Raw genomic sequence first — 21,364 nt, 5'->3', positions numbered from 1 at the left:
CAAGGGCAGTGCCACACAGGCTGCAATAGCCACGAGGTAATGAACACTCCAGGAAGCCAAGGCAAGGTTGCTCCTTCTGAGCAGGCAGAGCAGAGCTGAGGGCTTGGCCCAGCAGCCAGCAGAGCTGGGGGACTCTTCCTCCATGTCCTGGGGCAGCTGAGCTGCCACCTCGGCCTCACAGTTTCCTTCATGGAGCAAGCCACGTGGACAGGAATGGACCCTGGAACACTGTCTGATTCCTCGTGCTCAAAGGCCCCTGTGGCTCAGATCTCTAGGTCTGGCCTTAAGGATGGATGGTCAGTGTTTAAGCAGGGCTTCCCAAAAGGCAGTTTTGAAAGAGGAATATGAGAATTGGATAGCCAAGCAAGCCCAAAAGAGTTGAAAGACTGGAGGCCCTTCAACCTGTCCTAAAGGACCAAAGGACAAGGTGAAAATCTAAACACACGCAAGCACACGTGAGCATGCACACACACACACATGCACACGAGACAGATGAAGAGCAAAAATGTTTTTTCATTATACAGCCTGTCCTCTGACTCTCACCCAGGGACTGCTTCCAAAAGTCTGTCCAAGGAAGTAAGCACAGGCAGGCAAAGCCCAGGGTAGAATCAAGATTGCTCTCATGCTGTTTTTATAAAAACAGAGAGTTGGAAAAGCCTGGGGACCAAAACCAGATCAAGGCAGCAATAAATTACAAATTACAATTCAGCTTAAAAACAAAATTAATTTTTTGGAAGATATGGTACAATGTTAAATAGAAAATGAATAAATAGCTTAGGTGTTGGGAGCCGCAGCCCCGAGCCCGGTCGCCTCACTTGGCGGACGTGAGGCCTGTGGTAAAGAGCAAAGCCTGAGGTAGATTACCCCTCCCATCGAATATGTTAGTTTCCTGCTTACCGCGTAAACAACCCGCTCAACAATATAGTCTGCCTGGCAACTGATGATGTTAGCCAATCAGCTTGCCTTGCTTACTTTAACATGATTGGACACTGTACCCGTATATATACCGGTGCCACCCCTGGGCGGAAGAAGAAGCCAGGTAGAAGCCCAGAAGTAAAAGCCCAAAAGGAGCCGCGGAGAGCGGACCGGTAGAGGCTTTGGGGCAGACTGAAGCACAAAAGGAGCCGCGGGGAGCGGACCAGAGGAGGCTTCAGCTGGGAGAACCCAGGGCAGGCTGTACGGAGAAGGAAAATAAAAAGAAAAGGTTGTCCACTACCAGACTTTGTCGTGTGTCCTTCCTGCCGGCCGGGAGCGGACATCGACATTTGGAGGCCCGCCCGGGGACTGATCACCCCCGAGACGTGGAAGTGGACAACGCTCCAGTACAGAGCTGCGAGACAGGTGAGTTGGGGATAAGCCTGGGCTCTGGGTGGCGCGCACCTACAGGGCTTTTAGACTCCCCTCAGGCTCACGCGTAAGTGGCGGATTCCTTGGGCCTCACGCGGTGAGTAACATATTAAAAGATGGGAAACATGTTAGGTAGCAACACTAAGAGCGAGGGTGGTTGTGGAGAAAGCTCTCAAGAGCTTACAAAAGTACGCAGGGTATCTGAGCAGGCCCAGTCAGGGAGCTCCCGAGAGGGATCCGTCAAGGGGAACAAGGATGCTAAGGAGGAGGACGGGGCTCTAGCCTCGGAGTCGTCTGACTCCGAGGACGAGGGAAAGTTGAATGGCAAGGAGGCCAAAGAGACCAGCTGTCAGGAGCCTAAGTCGCTCAATAAGGAGTCGCAGGGTTCTTTTCCAGCGTTGCCCCGCGAATTGCGCTCTGCTCAACCTGGTCTGCGGAGGAGTAGAGAGCTCCTGAGCGCTCCCCGGCGCGAGAGGGAGGCGAAGCCTTCCGCCCCACCTTGGGGGCCGTTTCCGGAGGCGATCCCTCGCCACGAGGCGGCCGCCTGGGAGCTCCCTCCCCTTTCGCCAGAACAGGAAGTGATGCACGGGCCCCCATTTTCCGCCCAATCACGGCCGCTGTCTTATGCTCCGCCGCCGGCGGGTCGGTATTTTTACAGGCGGCTTTGGCAGGGGGGACGCTTGTCTCATGAGGTACATCCACCTGGGATAGATAGTGGCCCCTACGGGATATTTCCTGTACAAGTAGCTATGGGCCAGGGACGCAATGTATGGGAGCCTTTTGAGATAAAGCAGATTAGAGAACTTAAAAATGCAGTTACAACCTTTGGGCCGACTGCGCCTTACACCATTGCCATGCTGGAGAATCTGTCTTCTGGGCCCCTCACCCCCGCGGACTGGATTCAGCTGGCAAAGGCGTGTCTGCCCTCGGGCAGTTACCTGGATTGGCGAGCCTGGTACACAGAGTTCTCTGCCGAGCAGGCTGAGAAAAACGCCGGTCGAGGAAATGGGAGCTGGGGATTTAGCTTAGCGGCATAAGCGCCTGCCTTGTAAGCAGGCAATCGCCAGTTCGATCCCTGGTACCAATAAAAAAAAAAAAAAAAAAAAAAAAAAACGAAAAAGATAAAAATAAAAAATAAAAAACAAAAAGGGGGAGTAAGCCAAGGCCTGCCTCCAAAGGCGCGGTTATCTATGGCATGACAATGGATGGGCCCGGATCCAGTGGTCAGCTGGAACCGAGGCGCGGTTTGTGTTTTCCCACAGGAACCGGGACGAGAACCACTGTGGATACCGGAGAGACTGACACGGGCAACAAAGCCCTCGACTGAAGATCAGACCTGCCCTACTGGAGATCCATCACAGACCAACCAATAAGATGAATAGAAATAGCGGTAGCCCGAAATGGACAAGAAGATCCTCAGGCATATGCATGGCTTGCTCAATTGGCCCACGACCGAGTCTAGATATGGCGGGCATCCCTCATTCTCCTCCATAAGGTGACAATACACAGCAGGGTAGGTGAGTCAATGACGGGTAAAAGCGTGCCTCCCCAGCACGACTCGACCTAAGCCAGGCCCTACCCCATCCTGCACGTAAGCCGCTGGACTGTTAGATGCTGCCCAGGTCTAAATTTCTCTCCGAGGGGATTTCTTTACGGAGAGGAAATGAGTGCAAGCTTGTGTGCATCCAGGTTCCGTCCAGTTTGTGCCTGGCCCTAGAAAAAGGACGAGGGCCTCAGGGCCTTGGCAGACCATGGCATGGCCAACCAGGGTCTAAGCCAAGGACCTACGGTGGGCCTACACATAGGGCATAAGCCTCTGCACCCAGTCCAGGAAGGGCTACGATGCGCACATTCATAAAAAATAAAATAGGGGGAGATGTTGGGAGCCGCAGCCCCGAGCCCGGTCGCCTCACTTGGCGGACGTGAGGCCTGTGGTAAAGAGCAAAGCCTGAGGTAGATTACCCCTCCCATCGAATATGTTAGTTTCCTGCTTACCGCGTAAACAACCCGCTCAACAATATAGTCTGCCTGGCAACTGATGATGTTAGCCAATCAGCTTGCCTTGCTTACTTTAACATGATTGGACACTGTACCCGTATATATACCGGTGCCACCCCTGGGCGGAAGAAGAAGCCAGGTAGAAGCCCAGAAGTAAAAGCCCAAAAGGAGCCGCGGAGAGCGGACCGGTAGAGGCTTTGGGGCAGACTGAAGCACAAAAGGAGCCGCGGGGAGCGGACCAGAGGAGGCTTCAGCTGGGAGAACCCAGGGCAGGCTGTACGGAGAAGGAAAATAAAAAGAAAAGGTTGTCCACTACCAGACTTTGTCGTGTGTCCTTCCTGCCGGCCGGGAGCGGACATCGACACTTAGGGTTTAGATTCAAGTGTTTAGTTTCTGAATATATATTAAGTACGGTGACACTTCGGTTCACAAACTCAATTCTCTGAATCATTCTGGCTGAAAACCGAACTGAACAAGAACTGAATCAAATTTCCCTATAAGATCACCACTGAAACTAACCATTGAATTTGATTTCTTGCTTGTGCAACTCAGTTTGTGAACAGAATTATGGAAAGAATCAAGTTTATGAACCAAGGCACCATTGTAGACATGAAGAGAAAGATTGGATAGAATCATAATTTCAGTCATTTATGTTTAGTGAAAATTGCGATATTGTAACTTGATTTTTATACTTTATTTTACTAAACACATAATAAAATCATAAATAGCAAGCAGTTTTATGATTTGTTCATTTAGTTTATTACAGTAAAATATATATGACATAAAATTTACTGTTTGAACCAGTTTCAAATGTGCGTTTCAGTGACATGAAATGGTATCTCAGTGTTGCACAGCCATCGTCCAAGTCCATGTTCAGAATTTTTTATCTTCTCTAACAGAAATGCCATCTCCATTAGACACTGATTCCCCAGGTCCCCTTTCTCCCAACAATCTACTTTCTGTCTATGAATTTGCCGATTCTCAATCTCCTGTATAAACAGCACCACACAATATTTGTTCTTTTAGGTTTGGCTCATTTTGCTCAGGACAATATCCCCAATAAATACCTTACTGTAGTTCCTGTGTACTGTCGTATTGCAGAGCTAATCTATAGAGATTTCTAATGAGGTCCTTTGGGAGCGACTCAATGAACTCAGATAGTTTGCTTTTAATGTGAAGGTATCTCTCACAGGTACCTTTTGGACTGATGATAAAAAAACCATGTTGGATATTGCTAGAGTTTGAATCTGAAATGTGCCTCAGTAGCCCACATGTTAAAGGCTGAGCTCCCAGGTTGGTGCTATTGGAAGATGATGAAAATGAGGAGGTGGGGACCCACAAAAGTTTTAGGACACTGCGGGGAATGTCCTGGAAGAGAATGGTATGACTCTGCCTCTTCCTCCTCTTCCTTCTCCTCCTCCTCCTCTTCTTTTCCCATCTCAGCCTTGAGGCAAACAATGCCATCAACATACACTCTCCCCTCATGCTACCTTGCTATAGACCCAAAAGCGATAGGACCAACTGACCAGTTGGTCAACTTAATTTTTTCAAGATTAATAGTGATTTCCTCAAAATCTTGGTAGGTAACCCTTTGCACTAAAACTGGGCAAAATAATCCTTGATTCTTTATAAATTGATTGTCTCAGGTATTTGTTAAAGCTGACTACAGTGTCATGAAATGCCCACCGGCGGCATCAAGTAGATGGAGATAGCACATTTGTGTATTATGTCTGGATGAAGGGTGAGTGGGCGGTGACACTGGGACTCATTTTGATTGAATAAAGGCTAAGAAGGAGCTTTAAAAACACCTCCTAATCCGCCTTTATTTCAGAGTCTCAGGAACTCTAAGTTTCTTCCAGTTGCACCAGGGAGGCACAAGTCTCAGCACTGTTTGAATTCTAGCACAGCCTGTGATAGCTGAGTGACCTTGAGGAAATTATCTAAGACATCTAGACTCTAGCGTTTTTATCTGCAATGTACATATCATAACCCCACCCACTTCGTACCACTGGGCATGTTAAATTTAAAATGCTAAGAAGAATGGCCAGCAATAGTGCGTGCCCAATGAGTGTTATTATTATTTCAAATTATCATTGCCATTTAGTGCCAGAACTCAGACTTAACCCCGCCTTCTTACCTCCAAAGCTGTTGCTGCTAAACACTTTTTGCTTCTGCATGTTTCACTCTGAATTTTGATCATCTCTTTGATCATCTCTTCCTCATCCTCGTTCCTTGGAGAACTCGGAACTTTACAGAAAGAGAAAAGGAGAGAAACATGGAAGACACATGGGGAAGGGCAGAGTAATCAGAAAATGGGCACCAAAGTCAATATTTTGCACAAAATTCACAAATACAGCTCTATGCCTTTTTCTGTCCACTGGTAGTTAGATGTGCCAAGAAATGTATACATTTTCTATATCTTGTCCTTTAAAACATATCAATCCTCTTTCCAACAGATAAGTAGAAACATCTCAGTTATGACAAAGGTTTTGACAAATCTTGACTTTTTACAAGCTATATTCAATGGAGGGGAAAACATAGGCTTGTATTTCTAGAACTTTCTATACATGGTGATTTTTTTTCAAGATTAGCAGTGATTTCCTCAAAATCTTGGTAGGTAACCCTTTGCACTGTTATCCTCTTCTTCCTCTATAAGTGCCCATATGCTTATGAAACTTCCCTGCTTGTTTCTTCACCTGGAAAGCAGTCTCTCCTACTCCACTCCTGGGCAACTGCTCTGCTGGCTGAGGATAGAAAACAGACTGACTCTGTTCACTCAGTCTTGCAGCCAAAGACCCAACGCGCAGGAGGGGTCCAATTAAAAAACTGGGCATACAAAGAAAGGCGAGTGTTAAGGAACAACTGTGTTTTGCTAAGAAGGAAAAAAAGAAAAGAAAAATCACAGTGTGCAAATGTTTTAGTTCAAGTTTTCTTGTGCTAATTAAGGAATATTGGATGCTTGTTTTGAATGGGCATAATAACCACTCATTTGGAGTGGAATCTTCTGGAAGGATTGGTATAGATAGAAAAGAAAGCCTTAAGGAGAAAACTTGTTATCTAGGCACAGCCCCGAGTCCCATATCTATCAGTGTCTGCTGCCTTCTAGACTTCATGCCCTAGGCAAGCTGTGTCCCGGGGAGGTGCCTGTTTTACGGGCATCTGTGCACAGCAGATGCGGGCACCATTTGAAGTGAACCATTTATGATGAGAGCCCAAGCATTCCATTCACTTCTGAACGCATGTGTGCCCACTTGGACTCTTGCTCAGGGGGAAGAAAATAAAACAGGAGCTGGAGAAAAATGATGACAGCCCAAATTATCTAGTTATGTCTATTTTCTTTCCTTCTGTTTCCTGGACTGGCTCCTCAGGGCACCATTAACATTACAATTTGGAAATGTTTCCGTCTCTGTGCCCTCTTGGAACTCCCTTAGGGCTCAGCTGCTTGAGAATTCCCAGGGAATAGGCTGAGTATGGGGCTGCTCCCAGGCTTGTCTGAGACCACCTGAGTCTTCCCAGGACTTTGGAAGATGCAATTCAGAAGAGGAAACAGTATCTCTATTAACAGCACTGCCCTCGGCCTGGGCCTGAATTCATCAAACAGGATTTACTGGGATAAGGGGAGAGGGGGAGGAGGAGGCAGACAAACACACAGAAAGTATATTCTATGAACACATGTCAAGGTGGGCACTGCCTGGCAGGCAGATGGCACTAAAAGTGGGAAAGGCTGGGCATGTTTTCAAAACCCAGCCTGATGGAAACTTCTACTTCAAGGCAGATTACAGAGCTTTATGCCCAACAAATGTGCCAGACACCATCCTGGGGGTCTCAATTAACCCTCCCCAAAGGACCTGGCAGGCCATCCTATTTCTGGTGCCCTGAGAAAACTGAGACTTGGACAGCTTGATGCGCCCACCAAGGTCGAAGCTCCAAGGCTCTGGTGTTGGCTGCATGCCTGGGGCTTACCCACTCTCCACAGAAAAAAGAGAAAAATCATCACATACCAAAAAAAAATTACCTGACATTTTAATTAGCCAGGGTAGCATAGACATTCCCATGGGGGGAAACCAGGCAAGAACTCTGTAATGTTTCCTGCTCCTATGTAAACTTAAAACTAGTCCAAAATAAAAGTTTAAATTAAAGAAATAGGCCCCAGTCTGGCTGCATGAATACTTCCAGTGCAGATAACTCCTGTCATCTTATTTGTCCAGTCCTAAATTGGTGGTGAGTAGTAGCTCAGCGTCTGCCTGTCCAGGGTAAGCATTTGTCTCACGTTGCCAAGGACACAGATGCTTGGAAGAAAGGAAAGAAAGAGGGAGTGAAGCAAAGGAACCTTGCTTAGATTGGAGTCAAGGATGGCTCCTCAGTAAAAAGAATAGATGTGAATTCTGACTCAGTGATTTATGAGCGTGCTAACACAGTGTGAAAATTACAGTTACACGCTGAAGCTATTTTCCATTGGTGGTGTGTCTTTTGGTTTATTGTGTCTTTGCCATAAAAATAGTTAATCAAAAATTTCAATTAGCCTGGTGCCTCAGTGTCCAAAAGGAAAAAGATTCTCTAGTGGAGTGTGAAGTGGTTTAGAAGAAACAGAAGGTGTTTGGAGCTAGAAAACATCTAAGTTCAAGCTCCAGCAAGTTAGATTTCTAGGCATATCCTCAAGTGGCTCAGGGTCTCTCTACTTGTGATTCTCTACCGCTAACTTGGGGACGTACCTTCTGTGTTCATTAAAACCTATAAATGCGTGGTATTTGCTCACATGTTAAGGAAATAAATATAAGAACGAATGATTAAATATGATTAACATTGAAAATTCATGTCTGATTTAACAACAAAAACTGAAACATTGAAAACAAGGAAGGGTTATTAGTGTATGGGCTAAAGAAATCCTGTGAATAAGTACATCAAATCCTCAGGCAGTGATTTCAATCAGTGGTTTGAGGGGTATGGGTGACCAAGCATGGGGTGCAGGCATTGGATACCCTGCACATCCTGATGTAGCTCGTTTTCCCCTTAGATGTTCACATTTACAGCTGGGAGCATCTCGCTGGGACTCCAGGCTGAAGGTTTGGGGGTCCATAGGAACAGGCAGAAGTATTTCTACTCGAAGGTTAGCACTGTGACTATGATTTGTCACTTGGCTTTAGGAATCTTTGCCCTGGGTTTTTCAGGAGACCGTAGGGTAACAGGTAGTTGTATCAGGAGGGTGGCCCATGACGGAGTGCAGCCCCACCCACTTACGCCAGTGGAGTGCAACAGGCACCCTACCCTAAAACACCCTCTCCTTCTCCTGCATGAATCTTCTCTTCTTGCTGAGCCAAGCCTCCTTCTTTTATGAGCTATCACCACAGGCAGCTGCTGTCTCTATTGTCTCGTCAAATTAGCCTGACCATCCAGGAAAGCAAAGGTAGATGCAGAGCCTGAAATTATTAGCCAGGATCCGGCTGTCAGTTGGGTTTCTTTCCTCTGGGTCACTCAGACCTCAGCAGAAAATACAGACACTGCCACAGCAGAGCAGTCCAGGCCTGCAGAATCGTCCTCTCCCCAATACATGCACGGATGAGGAGCAGGGGTGAGTCAGGTCAGCGGCTCCCCAGGTCTGTCTGAACTTCACTCAGCTAGTCAAAAATATGACCTTTGGGCCTCATCTTAAGTGTGTCAAATGAGAGACTATTCGGGGAGGAGCCCAGTGAAATTTTGGAAACTTCCCTGGTGATTCTGATCATTAGCCAGGATTTGGCATTACTCACTTATCAGGTTATTTTGGTCTGGAACATTCTAGAGTCAGAAATACCAGATTCTCCCCCACACCACAGATGTCAGTCACGTCTATGTGTGAAGCTTAGAAACTATTTGTTAACATTTTAAGGAAGTTCTACAATCCAGGCAGCTTTCTTGTTTCCCCATGCACAATGCTTTCCCAAAGATGAAGGCATCAAATTTTTCTCTTCTCTAAAAATCAGTTGGCATCAGAGGACAATGAATAGACTTTGGCCATTTCTGTCTACTCGGAAGATGGAAATGATGACTCTGGAGCCCCCAGGCCACTCATGAACATGCTTAAGTTTTAGAAGGACCTGGCTTAGATTCCTGGTCCTCAGGAGCTGGGAGGTAGCTCAGTGACAGAGTCAGGCCTAATATGAGAGAAGTCCCCACCACTCCCCAAAATGTAGGTCATTGGTCCCATTGGGTTGCACATTGGAACCATCTGGTGTGTTTAAGAGAACACTGATGTGTAAATCCCAATGGCTAGGATCTGGGGAATATGTTAAACTCCTCAGGTGAATTTAATGAACAGCAAAGCCACAACTGGATAAATGGATTAAAAGAAAAAGCCAAGGAAACTCTTGGTGTAATATGGGGTAACATGAAGGGAGCTGTAGGAAGGCATTCTGTACCGCATTGGTTTTTTATTCTTTCACTAAACTGACATGACAACAGATGAACTGAATAGTTACATCTTCTACAGTGAGGTCCAGAGATAAAACAGGAGGAAACAGGAGGGAAAGGGTATGACTGTCTCTGTGATGGCACGATCTCAGGTTTCTCCAGGTATATATTCCAAAGGACCAGCTCTTTCTGGGGCAAACTAATTTCTTACCTGCCTTGGAGCAAAGCAGATTCAAGTTCTAGATACCCGAGTACATGCCCATGTCATGCATACCGCTCTGTCCCTCGAATGGAACACTGTTTCCTCCGCTCCAGTTAAGTATACTCTCTTTCCATCACAAAGTGAGTTTACATCATGTAAGTACTGGAAATACGATACTGGTCCATTGTGGAAAAACACTAGGTAAAAGTTCAACTCGGTAAATCTCAACAAGATTCTCGGTGCACCAAAACTCTCCCAAAGCCCTTGCGCAGCCCGTGCAGCCACGCTGGAGGGCACCCAGCAGGCAGCTGAGCTCAATTCCAGCAGATCCTTCCCAGGAAGGTCCACGGAAGGCCCCAAGAGATTGGCAGGAAGGCTCCAGTTTGTTTTAGATTTGGACACGAGCCCTGCGACCCAGTTTTCTCAGCTAGACTCTTCCAGTCTCACTGTAGAGAGTAACTCCGTGTGGGTGAAGATTAGCAAGAGAAACTGTGGGAGGCAGCTGGCGGGGCTTCCCTGGGTGGGCTCTCAGCCAGGCCCTAGGCACTCAGCCTGGCTTTGCCAGGTGCAGGGCCCGCACTGCAGTGTGGTGACCCACAGCTGCGCCCTCCACCGCATGCTGACCAAACCTGAGTCAGTGTCAGGGCTCAGAAAGGCTTCATCAATAAAAATAGCTGTAGGAAGGGGAGAGCTTCCGCTCCTCCTGCTGCAGTGTGGGCAATCGCCTTTTCATGCCAGTCCTGGGGAGACTCTTCTAAAACCTCAAATCCAAACCAAGGCTCCTCCCCCCTCCCAGAGCGAGGGGTGGGACCCGAAGCGAAGGGAGCTCAGGACTTGGAAAACCATCTCGGCTCCTTCTGTTTCTGTTTTCCTTTTTAGAGGAGCCAGGCTGGATTATGAGTTGGAAGTCATTCTGCAGAGGACTTGATGGAGGAGATGTGCCCGGAGGACACAGAGCAGTGAATTCAGGGACCTGGCGGGCTGGGCTCGGCTGAAGTGTGAGGTTAGTGAGAGCTGTGAATAGTGAGGTACAGAGCCAGGCTGGTGGCCGAGTCCCTGCTCCCAGGGGCCCCCTGCACCCTCAGTGTGGCCCTGGGGAAAGATGCTCAGCCTCTGGCTCCTGGAAAGGAAAAGGAATCCTCTGTAGCTTCCAGGAATGTTCCGGCACCACAACTCTTGGAATTTTCAGCCCAGGAAAAGAAAAAAGAATGAAAGTCTGGTGAAGAATGTAGGATGCTATTTCTGGGCAAGAAATAGTATTTTGAATGACTCTAAGGAAATCATTTTTAGACAAATTCAGGCAAAAATAGGAAAAAAAATCCAGATAGCCCCAAAAGTTTGGCAGAAACAGAGAAGAGATTTGCCTTGGAATCTTCCACAGGAAGCCGAACGAGCTGCTCCAAGTGCGGGCCAGCTGGAGCACAGGCTGAGCTTATCAGAGCCTGCCACCCAGAAGGACAAAGGGAAGCATGCTGGGCTGCAGACACCAAGGGCACGGAGGGGCCAGGGGACAGAAAGAAGGCAGGATGCAGGGACAGATTGTTGGAATGACTCTGCTCTTTCTTTATCTTTCCTGTGTGCAGTCGCTCTGGAGACACTTTAGTAGCTTCCCAATCACAGAGCCGTGGACCTGCTCCGACGGTGAAACCGGGTCAGGACTCAGATCATCTTGGAGACTTGTTAGCTGTGTGACCTTGGGTGATTTACTTAACCTCGTGTGTATTCTTCCATAAAATAGGAACAACACTTACGTTTACATTATAAAAGTGTTAGACTAATTTGGCCTCTCTCTCTCTCTCTCTCTATATATATATATATATATATATATATATCACCTAGAAAACTGACTGGCATACAGTAAGCACCATATAAATGAGGCTTCTGTTATCACCTTCCTCCTTATAGTAAGAAGATAAGACCCCCCGGATGTGAGCCTCGAGACAGGAGCTAAGCTGGGAACTCAGGGCTCTGTCTTAAGCATCACACTGTTGCTCCTCTAGGCAGGTTTATCCCAAGCCTTCTGTTGCCTCTGGGCAAGTGTCACCTTTTATAGGTGTACACATAGGCCTTGCCCGTCACCTGCCACCTGCAGCAGACCATTTACCTGGATGGGGTTAAGCGTTATGGGCTGCAGACAGCTTCACTATGACCGCAGATGGAGATGACAGGCTCAATGGCTGAGCTCTGGCAGTCTGTGTTTTGTATCTGCAGACCACACAAAGCAGCTTGGATGTCCAGAAGCCAGGGATTGGTGCCACCTTTCCATAAATACCTTTCCATGCTCCTGGGAAAGAAGTTTCTCGCTTGCCTACATGCTTACAAATACTATATCATTCCAAAGTACTGACACTGAATCCCACCCTAGCAATCCTGATTTGGCTAATGTGGAGTACAGCCTGGGTATTGAGAAGCACAGACCGCTTCTCAATGCACAGATCGTGGGCCAGGATCCTGCCTTCTAACCCCCAAGGTGGGCCTGCCCCCAGACTAGACTAGAGATTCCCTCTCTCCTTGCAGCAAGGTGTGGCTGGTGACTTCTTTCCACGAGTGTGCTGCTGCACATCTGTGGGTCTTGCTTCTCCTCTCTTCCACAGGCTGCAAAGGTGTCACCAGATAGGGGATCTACTTCCGTTCTGTGCACCAAGCCCCCTCTACATGACGGCGCCTGCACTCCAGGACCCTCTGGGGAGTACAGTCACCTGGCTGCCCCAGTTTACCCACTTACTTTTAATGGTTCAATGAAAGGAAAATGAAGTTTCGTCTGCTGATACCTTTGTGATTTCAGTGGTCTTCATGCAAGCAGCGAAGGCTGTATCCTAAAGACACCAGTGAATTTATTTCAGGAGGGCAAATGTGATAGTCACCCAAGGAACTGTAAAATAGAAATACCCAGGACCTCACAGATGCATAACAAGTCAATATCTCTGGAAAATGGGACTGGGGTATTTTAAAGCTCACAGAAACTCCAGCAGACTCAGTTGGCTCCACCAGACAGACACCCAGGACTCAGGCCCTGCAAAAAACTGCAAATGACTGGGAAACGCAGAGCTCCCGGGGAGCAGGGCCAGGTGTACCCTTGCCTTTGCAGAGTCCCTGAAGCCCAGTCATGCTGTCCTATTGTTTGACACCCAACCAGCCCCTCCTGCTGACAGGGATGGTGGATTTCCACCTTCTTTCTGTTCTGTGAGAGCAGCAACCAGGTCTTGCTCTGGTCCATGTTCCCTGCAGCACCTAGAGGGGTACTGGGGCTGCCTAGGAGCTCAGTGTGCATTTGCTGGGGGGTCTGGTGAACCAACAAATGCAGGGGCACCAGGAAACAGAAAGGGACAAGTGAGAAGTCCTACGTCTTCATTCTTGTAGGACATAGCTGACAAAGTGAGTTGTTCTCAAAGGCTAATATTTTGAATCAAAGAAGAGGACAAGCAAAATGCATATTTACAAATGTCCTTCTTTTAGAATGAAGGGTTGCCATGGAGACCTGCAAGAGTGACATCAGTTCCTGGCTTAAGAGCATGTCAGGATCCTTGTATTAAGCCGCTGGCTGGAGGCTGGAGCTGCTGCAGCTGCCGGTGCTGGGTGGCGCCTGTGGGTGTCTGGGGACAGAGAGGGGATTAGTTCCTTTATGCTGGAAACTCTCACACGCTGAAGATGCTCTGTTCTCATCCAAAATGAATAATTAGGCAAGGCAAGCAGCATCTGTCTCCCTGAGATCAAATCCTCTTTATTTCAAAGCCTTTGCATATGGCAGCCACACCAACCCCAGTCTGGCTTTGGCTGGCAGCACAGGGCTTCGGAGGCCACAGACTCAGTACATCCTCCAGATTCCAGGCAGGCAGGGGGAGCTCCTTGGGGCCTTTGTCCAGGGCCCATGTCTGCTTATAAAAACAGCCTAATTAACAGTGCCATTAGCACTGCTGCAGCCTTATAGGAGGTGTCCATGATGCTAACAATTAATCATGCATCTAATTGCATGGAGCATTTTCATAAACCATGATGACCTACACCAAACTCCACCTGACCTGCATTTTCTGGAACCCAGATGCTAAAAATACAAACAGTAAAAATCAAATATTAGCAGAGCTACAGAGGGACTAAGGCATCCTTTAGAAAGCATGAGCACATTTCTTCAACTCTGAAAACCAGAGTATCTGCTTTGTGAGCCACGGCACAGCTATGAGCAAGTTTGTCTGAGGGTGTGGACATGGCCATGACATTGTGCTATGTCCTTTCATTAGGTGTAACACAAGTTTCACCAGGATAAAAGCTAGATTCCCCCCATTTCCCAGTGCCTGGCAATCAATCACCTGATGAGTACCAGGTCCTCGAACACGCTGGGCACATTCTACCACTGAGCTACACCTCCAGTGCAAGGACTAAATTTTTTCTTTTTCCTGTAAGGGTGTTTTCATGTCAGAAACTGTCAATATGCTTGATAACATGTCATGTAGACTATGAGTCAGCTTCTTCCCTCTGAGACTGCAATATGATGTTTCTATGTCTTTGAGGACTTTGAGGACTATGTCTTTGACTCTTTATATGTCCCCAAGCACCCTTCTGCTCCCGTAATGCACACAGATTTCAGGGCACCCATTGTTGCACACAGCAAAGACACAATTCTAGAGACTGTGCCCTTGGAGTCTATGAATTCCTATGTCTTGAAGTGTTGTACAAAAGTCCTTCTGCTCTCTTTCTAAAGCAAATTAGATTATGAGGTGTGTGGTTTGAGAACAGCAGGAAATACTGAATTGATCCATCGAAGTGGACTGGAAATGCCTGGAAAGATGACTTCATGTTAATCACTTCACTTTACCTTCCCGCCACCATTTGCCACACAGATGTTCTAATCTGGTCTGAGTGGTTTGTAATACAGAACCCTGGACTACAGCTAAGGAAGCCCCAAAAAAGTTTTCAAATGTGCTTGTCCCTTGTGAAAAAGTGTTGAAAATCAGTTGAGTACCTTCTCAGTTAAGAAAGGCAACAAAATAAGAGAGGCCCACAGGGAACTTTAGTATACAAGAGAGCTCACCAGCTGCTGCTGAATTCTCCACTAAATCCCGAGTAGAACAAAGCAAGTTCCAATAGCATAAGGTAAGGTTAATGGCAGGAAGCAGCTTGTGAATACCAAGACTGTGGCGCTGGAACTGGGCCACCTGGAAACTCTTTTGAGTGGCAGCCCATGGTGGTCACCAAAGGCAAAGGTTTTGTCATCATGACACCTGATTTCCTTCTTTCCAGCAGATAATCAGGATCCTGAATTAACCAATATTCATTTTCCAAGATGGTAACCATTTTTGTTGCTCTTTATTGAAAGATTCCTTAGTATTCTTTGTCCATCCCAGGTCTCTCCCAGTGTATGCTGCTCATCGGCCTGATGGATAAAATCCCATACTTGGCTACCGTCTTGCAGGAAATGGATGCCTGGAGGGAACAGGCTGCACAGGGTAACTAAACATCAGCATTCTGGGACTTCCCAGGCATGGAGTTACACCAAAGCTCCACCACCTGCCCCCCAAATGACTTTTTGCAACCTCAGTCTCTTATTTCTAGAATCGACGTGGCAATGGTTCCAATCTCAAAAGAGTCCTGCAAAATTAAGATACTACATAGATGGTGATTAGCATGGTTCCTTGCCCATATGAATGCCATTGTTACCTATAACAGTAATTCAAGGGCTCTGGAGTAGAGTTTGATTAAACAAAATTTGTCATTCATGATACATTATCATCATTACACCTTCTCTATCCTCTTCTCCTTAATCCTCACCACAGAGCTACCATTTTACCTACTGTATTTATTCATCCTCTTATTGTGTGCTATATGGTTGCTAATTTATTACATAAATATTTATTCAACAGATATATTGCCTGGGGTTTGTAGCTCAGTGCTAGAGTGCATTCTTAGCATGTGTGAAGCCCTGGGTCTATCCCCAGCACCTATTCTTACCTTTGACTATTCTGACTTTATTTTTGAACCATATAATTTTTATAAAAAAAGGTTATCATTGTCTATGTAGTTTAATTTTGTGATATTTGCTTTTTTCACTTGATGATACCAACCAATGTTGTATCAATGCTACTAACACTTTTCCATATTGATGAATAAAACTATCAGTCATCCACTTGTTACTAGTGCATACTATTCTGCAGTGTGCATATATATAGTGTACATAGTGTGTGTGTGCATGAGTGTGTGTGTGTGTGTGCATGTGCATGTGTGTGCCTGTGCATCTATTCATTCTCCTTCTTTTAGGCAGTTGAGTTATTTTTGTTTGCTTGTTTGTTTTGTTCTTTGTAAATAGTTTTATGGAGACATAGTTCACTTACCATACAAATGTGCCTTTTCGTACTTGAAGTGTATAGTTCCATAGTTTTTAGTGTATTGACAGACTGGAGTAATCATCACCCTTTAAAGCTGATTTTGGAGTATTTGCATTACCCTAAGAAGAAATCCTGTATCCCCATTATCAGTTGCTCCCTGTTTCTCTCCAATTCCATTAGCCATTGGCAGCCACTAACTCACTGTTTTCTATAGATTCATTTATGCTGGATATTTCAAGCAAATGGAATCAAATGTAATCTTTTGTGACTGTCTTCTTTCATTCAGCATAATGTTTTTAAGGTCTTTGCAAGTAGTAGGGTGTATCAGGACTTCACTTTATTGCCAAAACATTTCCCACATTCTGTGTATCTAGTCACTAGAGTATAGACAAGTGGGTTGTTTATTTATCACATTTTGCTCTTACTAGCAGTGTTATTATGAACGTTATTTCCTGGGCACATGTGCAAGAATTTCTCCGGGGTATATTCTTGCAACAGTGGAAACAGAAGAAAGGCAAATGTTCAGCTTCGCAAGATAATGCCAAATTGTTTCCCAAATTGTTTTATAATTTACATTCTCAACAGCAATATAAAAGGCACCATGACTCACATCCTTGATAATTTTTGCCACGATCAGAATTCCTAGTTTTTGTAAAAGTTGTTTACATTTTCTTTTTTCTTTTTTCTTTTTTTTTAGCGCTGAGACCATCACTCTGCATTTGACCCATTACCTGATTTTAATGGAGACCTGAACAGAAGAGACCCTTTGCCCAATGGCTTCTTCCATAATTAGTAGCTTTTCTTCATAATGGTTCTAGCTTTTGCTTCCTGACCCAGAATTCAAATGTTACTGTTTATACTCATGCTCTTCCTCTCCAGATGGGCTCTGTGTTCCATCTACTGACTAATTCTAGAGTCTAGCTCCACCCCTTCCCAAGTAGAGAGGAGACAGTGCTGGCTTGTGTCCTTGGTACCGATAATAAACACTGCCCCCAGCACACCCATGCATGCGCATACACACAAATACTTTCATATCCTGGGCATCCTGCCACATCCAGATAGGAGGAAGACAGCACAGGCAGCTGATTTGATGGCTCTTAATCCAGTGAGAAGATCCCAATCTTCATTTGATTGGCTCATTCAGTGAACACTAGGCCATCAAATTCAAGTTACAGTGAGCATGGTTTCAACTCTTGTACACGTAATTTTTTCCAGAATCTCATTTTATTTACTGTCTTTCTTATTAGTTAAATTTCAAAAGCATTTTCCCTCCAGAGAGCTCAACAAATAACTTCTATAATAAACACTTCATGAAGAGACAAACTATAAAATTCTGCAGAGGCAATGGAAGCAGAAGAAAAATACAAAGAACTAGAAGAATGGGGTTGGGAATTGATTTTTAGAATGATGATGGAAGGGAGCTATTTGCTGCCCAGATAGGTGTCCCAGGAAAAAGGATGTGCTTCTCAGGGCGTATGGATGACAGATCACCCATTTAAATCCTTTGTTGAGCTCAGCTTTGGGAGGGAGCTATGGCCTGTGTGTAAATGTCTCCCCAAAGCCTCATGCAATCATAGGTGGGGTTTTTGGAGGTAAGTGGATCTAGGCTGTGTAATGCTGCAGTCAAGGATGTGATGCTGGGATTGATTCATGGTGCAAAGTCAGGATTAAAAGTAAGAGTGTTATCTGCCTTGAGGGTGGGTAGCATGGATAAGATACAAGGGAATGAGAGTTTTGTCTCTCTACTTGCAGCTTGCTGCTTTTATGACTACTCTGTGATGCCATTCTGCCATGCCATCCTGCCTTGGAGTCATCCAGCTACGGATTAAAACCTCCACAAACTGTGAGCCAAATAAAACTTTCCTCCTTTAACTCTAAGTATTAGGTATTTTGTCTCAGCGATGAGAAAAGTAACTAAGACCAGGGGCCAGTCTTGTGCACAATCAATGACTAGATGAAGGATGGAATTAAAACCAGGACCATGACAGCTGAGTCCTTTGGGTTGTACACTGTGTGTGTCTGATCTCTCCACTGGTCTTGGCTCTTTCTGCTCTGTCCCATAGGTGCTGAATCCCAGTCAACATCTTGTGCCCAATTATTTCCATGTCTGTTTCTGGAGAACCATACTAGTTAGGGTTCCCTAAAGGAACAGAATAGACATAAAACATACTTACTGCTCCACAAGGAACTTGTTAGGTGGGCTTACAGGATCAGAAGTGGAGGAGTCCCAGTGGTGGTCCATGGAGCCAGAGGTGGAGGGATCCAAAATGTCCATCTGCATATCTGGAGGACTGAAGGATCCAGTAGCAAAAGTGAAGAGACCTGGAAGCTCAACGCAGACTCACTGGTTTGAGTCTGTGTTAGAAAAACCAGAGTTAGCGTTGGAAGGCTGCTGGACCTGGAAGCCAATGTCCAATAGCAAAGAGGAAGACTGGACCAAAAGGGACAGTGTTTTAGTTACTTTTTACTCGTGGCTGAGACAAAATACCTGAAGGCCAAAGTTGGGAAAAGAAAGGTTTATTTCTTACAGTTTTTGGAGATTTCAGTCCACACTCAGTTGGCTCCAAGGCAGGCTGGCGTGGCTGGGCCGCAGTTCATGGTGGCTGCAAACAGCAAGGCAGAAACCGGCAAAAGAGCAAGACACACCTTCTTCCTGCCATTACATCACATCCTGGCTCCACCCCATGTGGGTGTAGCACTGACACCATCAATCCAAGCTCTAGACAATGGACCAATCACAAATGCACAATGCAAACTCATGAGACCTGGGGGCCACAGACATAAACCATGACAGACAGGTTTCCTTCTCCTTTCCCTTTTCATTCCGTTCAGGCTACAGTTTGTTGCTTGGTGCCGTCTGCATCTGGGGTGGGTTTTCCATCCTCCATTTTTGGCCTAAATCTCAATCATCCATGAATTCACCCAGGGCTTTACAAGTTGACTAGGTGCTTCTTCCTCAAATCAAGTTGACACATCACAGTTTACGATTACAAGAACCTATGTTTGTGTGGCTGTGCTATTCACTGGCCAACTTCAAGTAACGTAGCATAGAACCATCACCCTTATCTGTGAGATGTAAGTTCTAAGACCCCTAGTGCATGCCTGAAACTGCAGGTAGTCCTGAACCCTGTGTATAGCATGTCTTTTCCCTAAACACACAGACCTATGACAGTTTAAGTTATAAATTATACATAGTATGATATTTATGATGACAACTTACTGTAGATCTCAGCATCTCAGTATGTGGTTTTTCTTTCTTTATTATGTCAAAGATACTTACTTTTCACTTATGGCTTCTCTTTGGCATATGCAAACTGCCAGAGTCACTACTCTCGTGCTTTGGGGCCATAGTAAAATGAATAAGCACTGAGGTATCAACACAGCCAACCTGATATGGAACAGCTAATCAGTGACACGTGGGAAGATGGCTTATACACCGCAGGTGTGCGGGACAGAGGAGGGTTTGTGTCCCAGGCATGGTGCAATGGGACAGCTCAGATTTTACCGAGCTATTCAGAATGCAATGGAGTGTAAAACCTATGAGTTGTTTGTATGTTGGAATTTTCCAACTGATATTTTTGGATGATGGTTGACCTCGGATAACTGAAGCATGGAAAGCAAAAGCATGAGGATGACGGCATCACTGCATAGAATCTTTGCAAATATAGACAGTCCAATAAAACCTTGGATTATAAACTTGGTCTGTGGGTGTTCCAAGGACGAGCAAACATTTCTAATAATTTTAACTCCATAGACTAGCGATGTGTTGTAATATAAGCAGTGCATGATGTCAAACATTGTATTATCACAACTGAGCCAATGGGAAGCTGACCTCTTGAGTTTTCAGAAACTCTCCAGGAATCTCAAAGGAGCAGTTGTGTCAGAGGAGCATGACAAAGAATAGCAGATGAGGTAGGAAATGTCTATGGCCATACCACCCTGAACACGCCTGTTCTCTGAAGCTAAGCAGGTTTGGGCCTGGTTAACACTTGGATGGGAGACAGCAAATATTCATGGGAACACCTCACATTTGTGAAGAGATTTAGGGTTTATGAAATTCTTTTGCCTATAACTGCACATCATCTTACTGAAGTTTTACAACCATCTCTAAGAAACAATATATACTCTGGAAGGAACAAAGGTCCTAAGTAGAATGTTTCTGAAACTTATCGGGGGGAGAGTCAGGTTTTGAGGTCAGAAGATCTAGATTTCAGCCCAGAATGTTTTCTATTGAGCCTTATCCATATTGTCTTTCAATTGGGTGTCAAGGGATATGTAATGATAGCTGGTCCACTTCATCTGCCAAAGTGACCACTCTCTTCTGACTGTATAACACACCTTTTATATCCTTTCAACCTGCCTATAATGTTGTATTTGAAATAAGTTTATGAAGATCAGCAGTGGATAATATTTTTAACCCAGCCCATTAATTTGTCTTTTAATTTGTATGCTTAGAATATTCCCATTTAATATAATCATTCCTCTATTGGAGCCCAACTGCCATTTGTACAACCTTGTCTGATGTAGAATAGTTTTATTAACTGTTTTGTTCTAAACTATTTACAGATATTTCTGTAATTTTTTTAAATTTTATTTTGAAGGTAGTAAAATAGAACAGAACAAGACAGAACAAAGCCAATTGAGACAATGCAGTGGAGTTGGTACAGAACTTCACAGCAGGTTTCCAGGATAACAGTAATAGGTACAATAGTAATATCTTATCTTCACAATAGTTGTCCATTCAATCAGGTTTAGTGAAATCAAACCAAAAATAGAACATTATAAAACCAGTCAAAAGAGAATATTAAATAGAGCAAAACAATCAGAACAAGGCAAAACGTGAAAACAACCTTTGCCTTCAAACAGAAAATAGAAAGAAATTCCCCATATTTGCTATATTGCATACAGTCATCCTCCCAAGAGATGCTCAGACCTCTGCCCCCAGTTGCTAATGGGGTGGGGTGGGAGGGATGAGATGTGTGATTCTCAGCCCATGTGCCGGTAGGCTCACGGGAGACGCTGACTGGTTCTCCTCCCGGCTCACACAAGAGACACTTTACTAGGAAGGGGAGCGAATTGCTTTTCTGTTGAGCTGCCTAAGTTCCACCATGGC

At 45.5% G+C, this 21,364-nt stretch overlaps 1 long non-coding RNA gene across 1 annotated transcript; it reads right to left on the bottom strand.

The window, feature by feature from the left end:
* Positions 1 to 13,126: 13,126 nt before the first annotated feature.
* Positions 13,127 to 19,152, bottom strand: LOC134472041 (uncharacterized). Its single transcript, XR_010041866.1, has 3 exons — positions 18,780 to 19,152; positions 18,426 to 18,606; positions 13,127 to 13,527 (listed from the first exon to the last, which is right to left on the bottom strand). It is a non-coding gene; the product is annotated as an uncharacterized LOC134472041 (long non-coding RNA).
* Between the last annotated feature and the right edge of the window lie 2,212 nt (positions 19,153 to 21,364).

Source organism: Cavia porcellus, unplaced genomic scaffold (genome assembly GCF_034190915.1).
Source record: "Cavia porcellus strain 051 isolate PalLab524CR breed Dunkin Hartley unplaced genomic scaffold, mCavPor4.1 scaffold_21, whole genome shotgun sequence".
In the NCBI taxonomy this organism is placed as follows: Eukaryota; Metazoa; Chordata; class Mammalia; order Rodentia; family Caviidae; genus Cavia; species Cavia porcellus.
The sequence above is the reverse complement of the archived record's forward strand: the minus strand, read 5'-3'. Positions and strand labels throughout refer to the sequence as shown.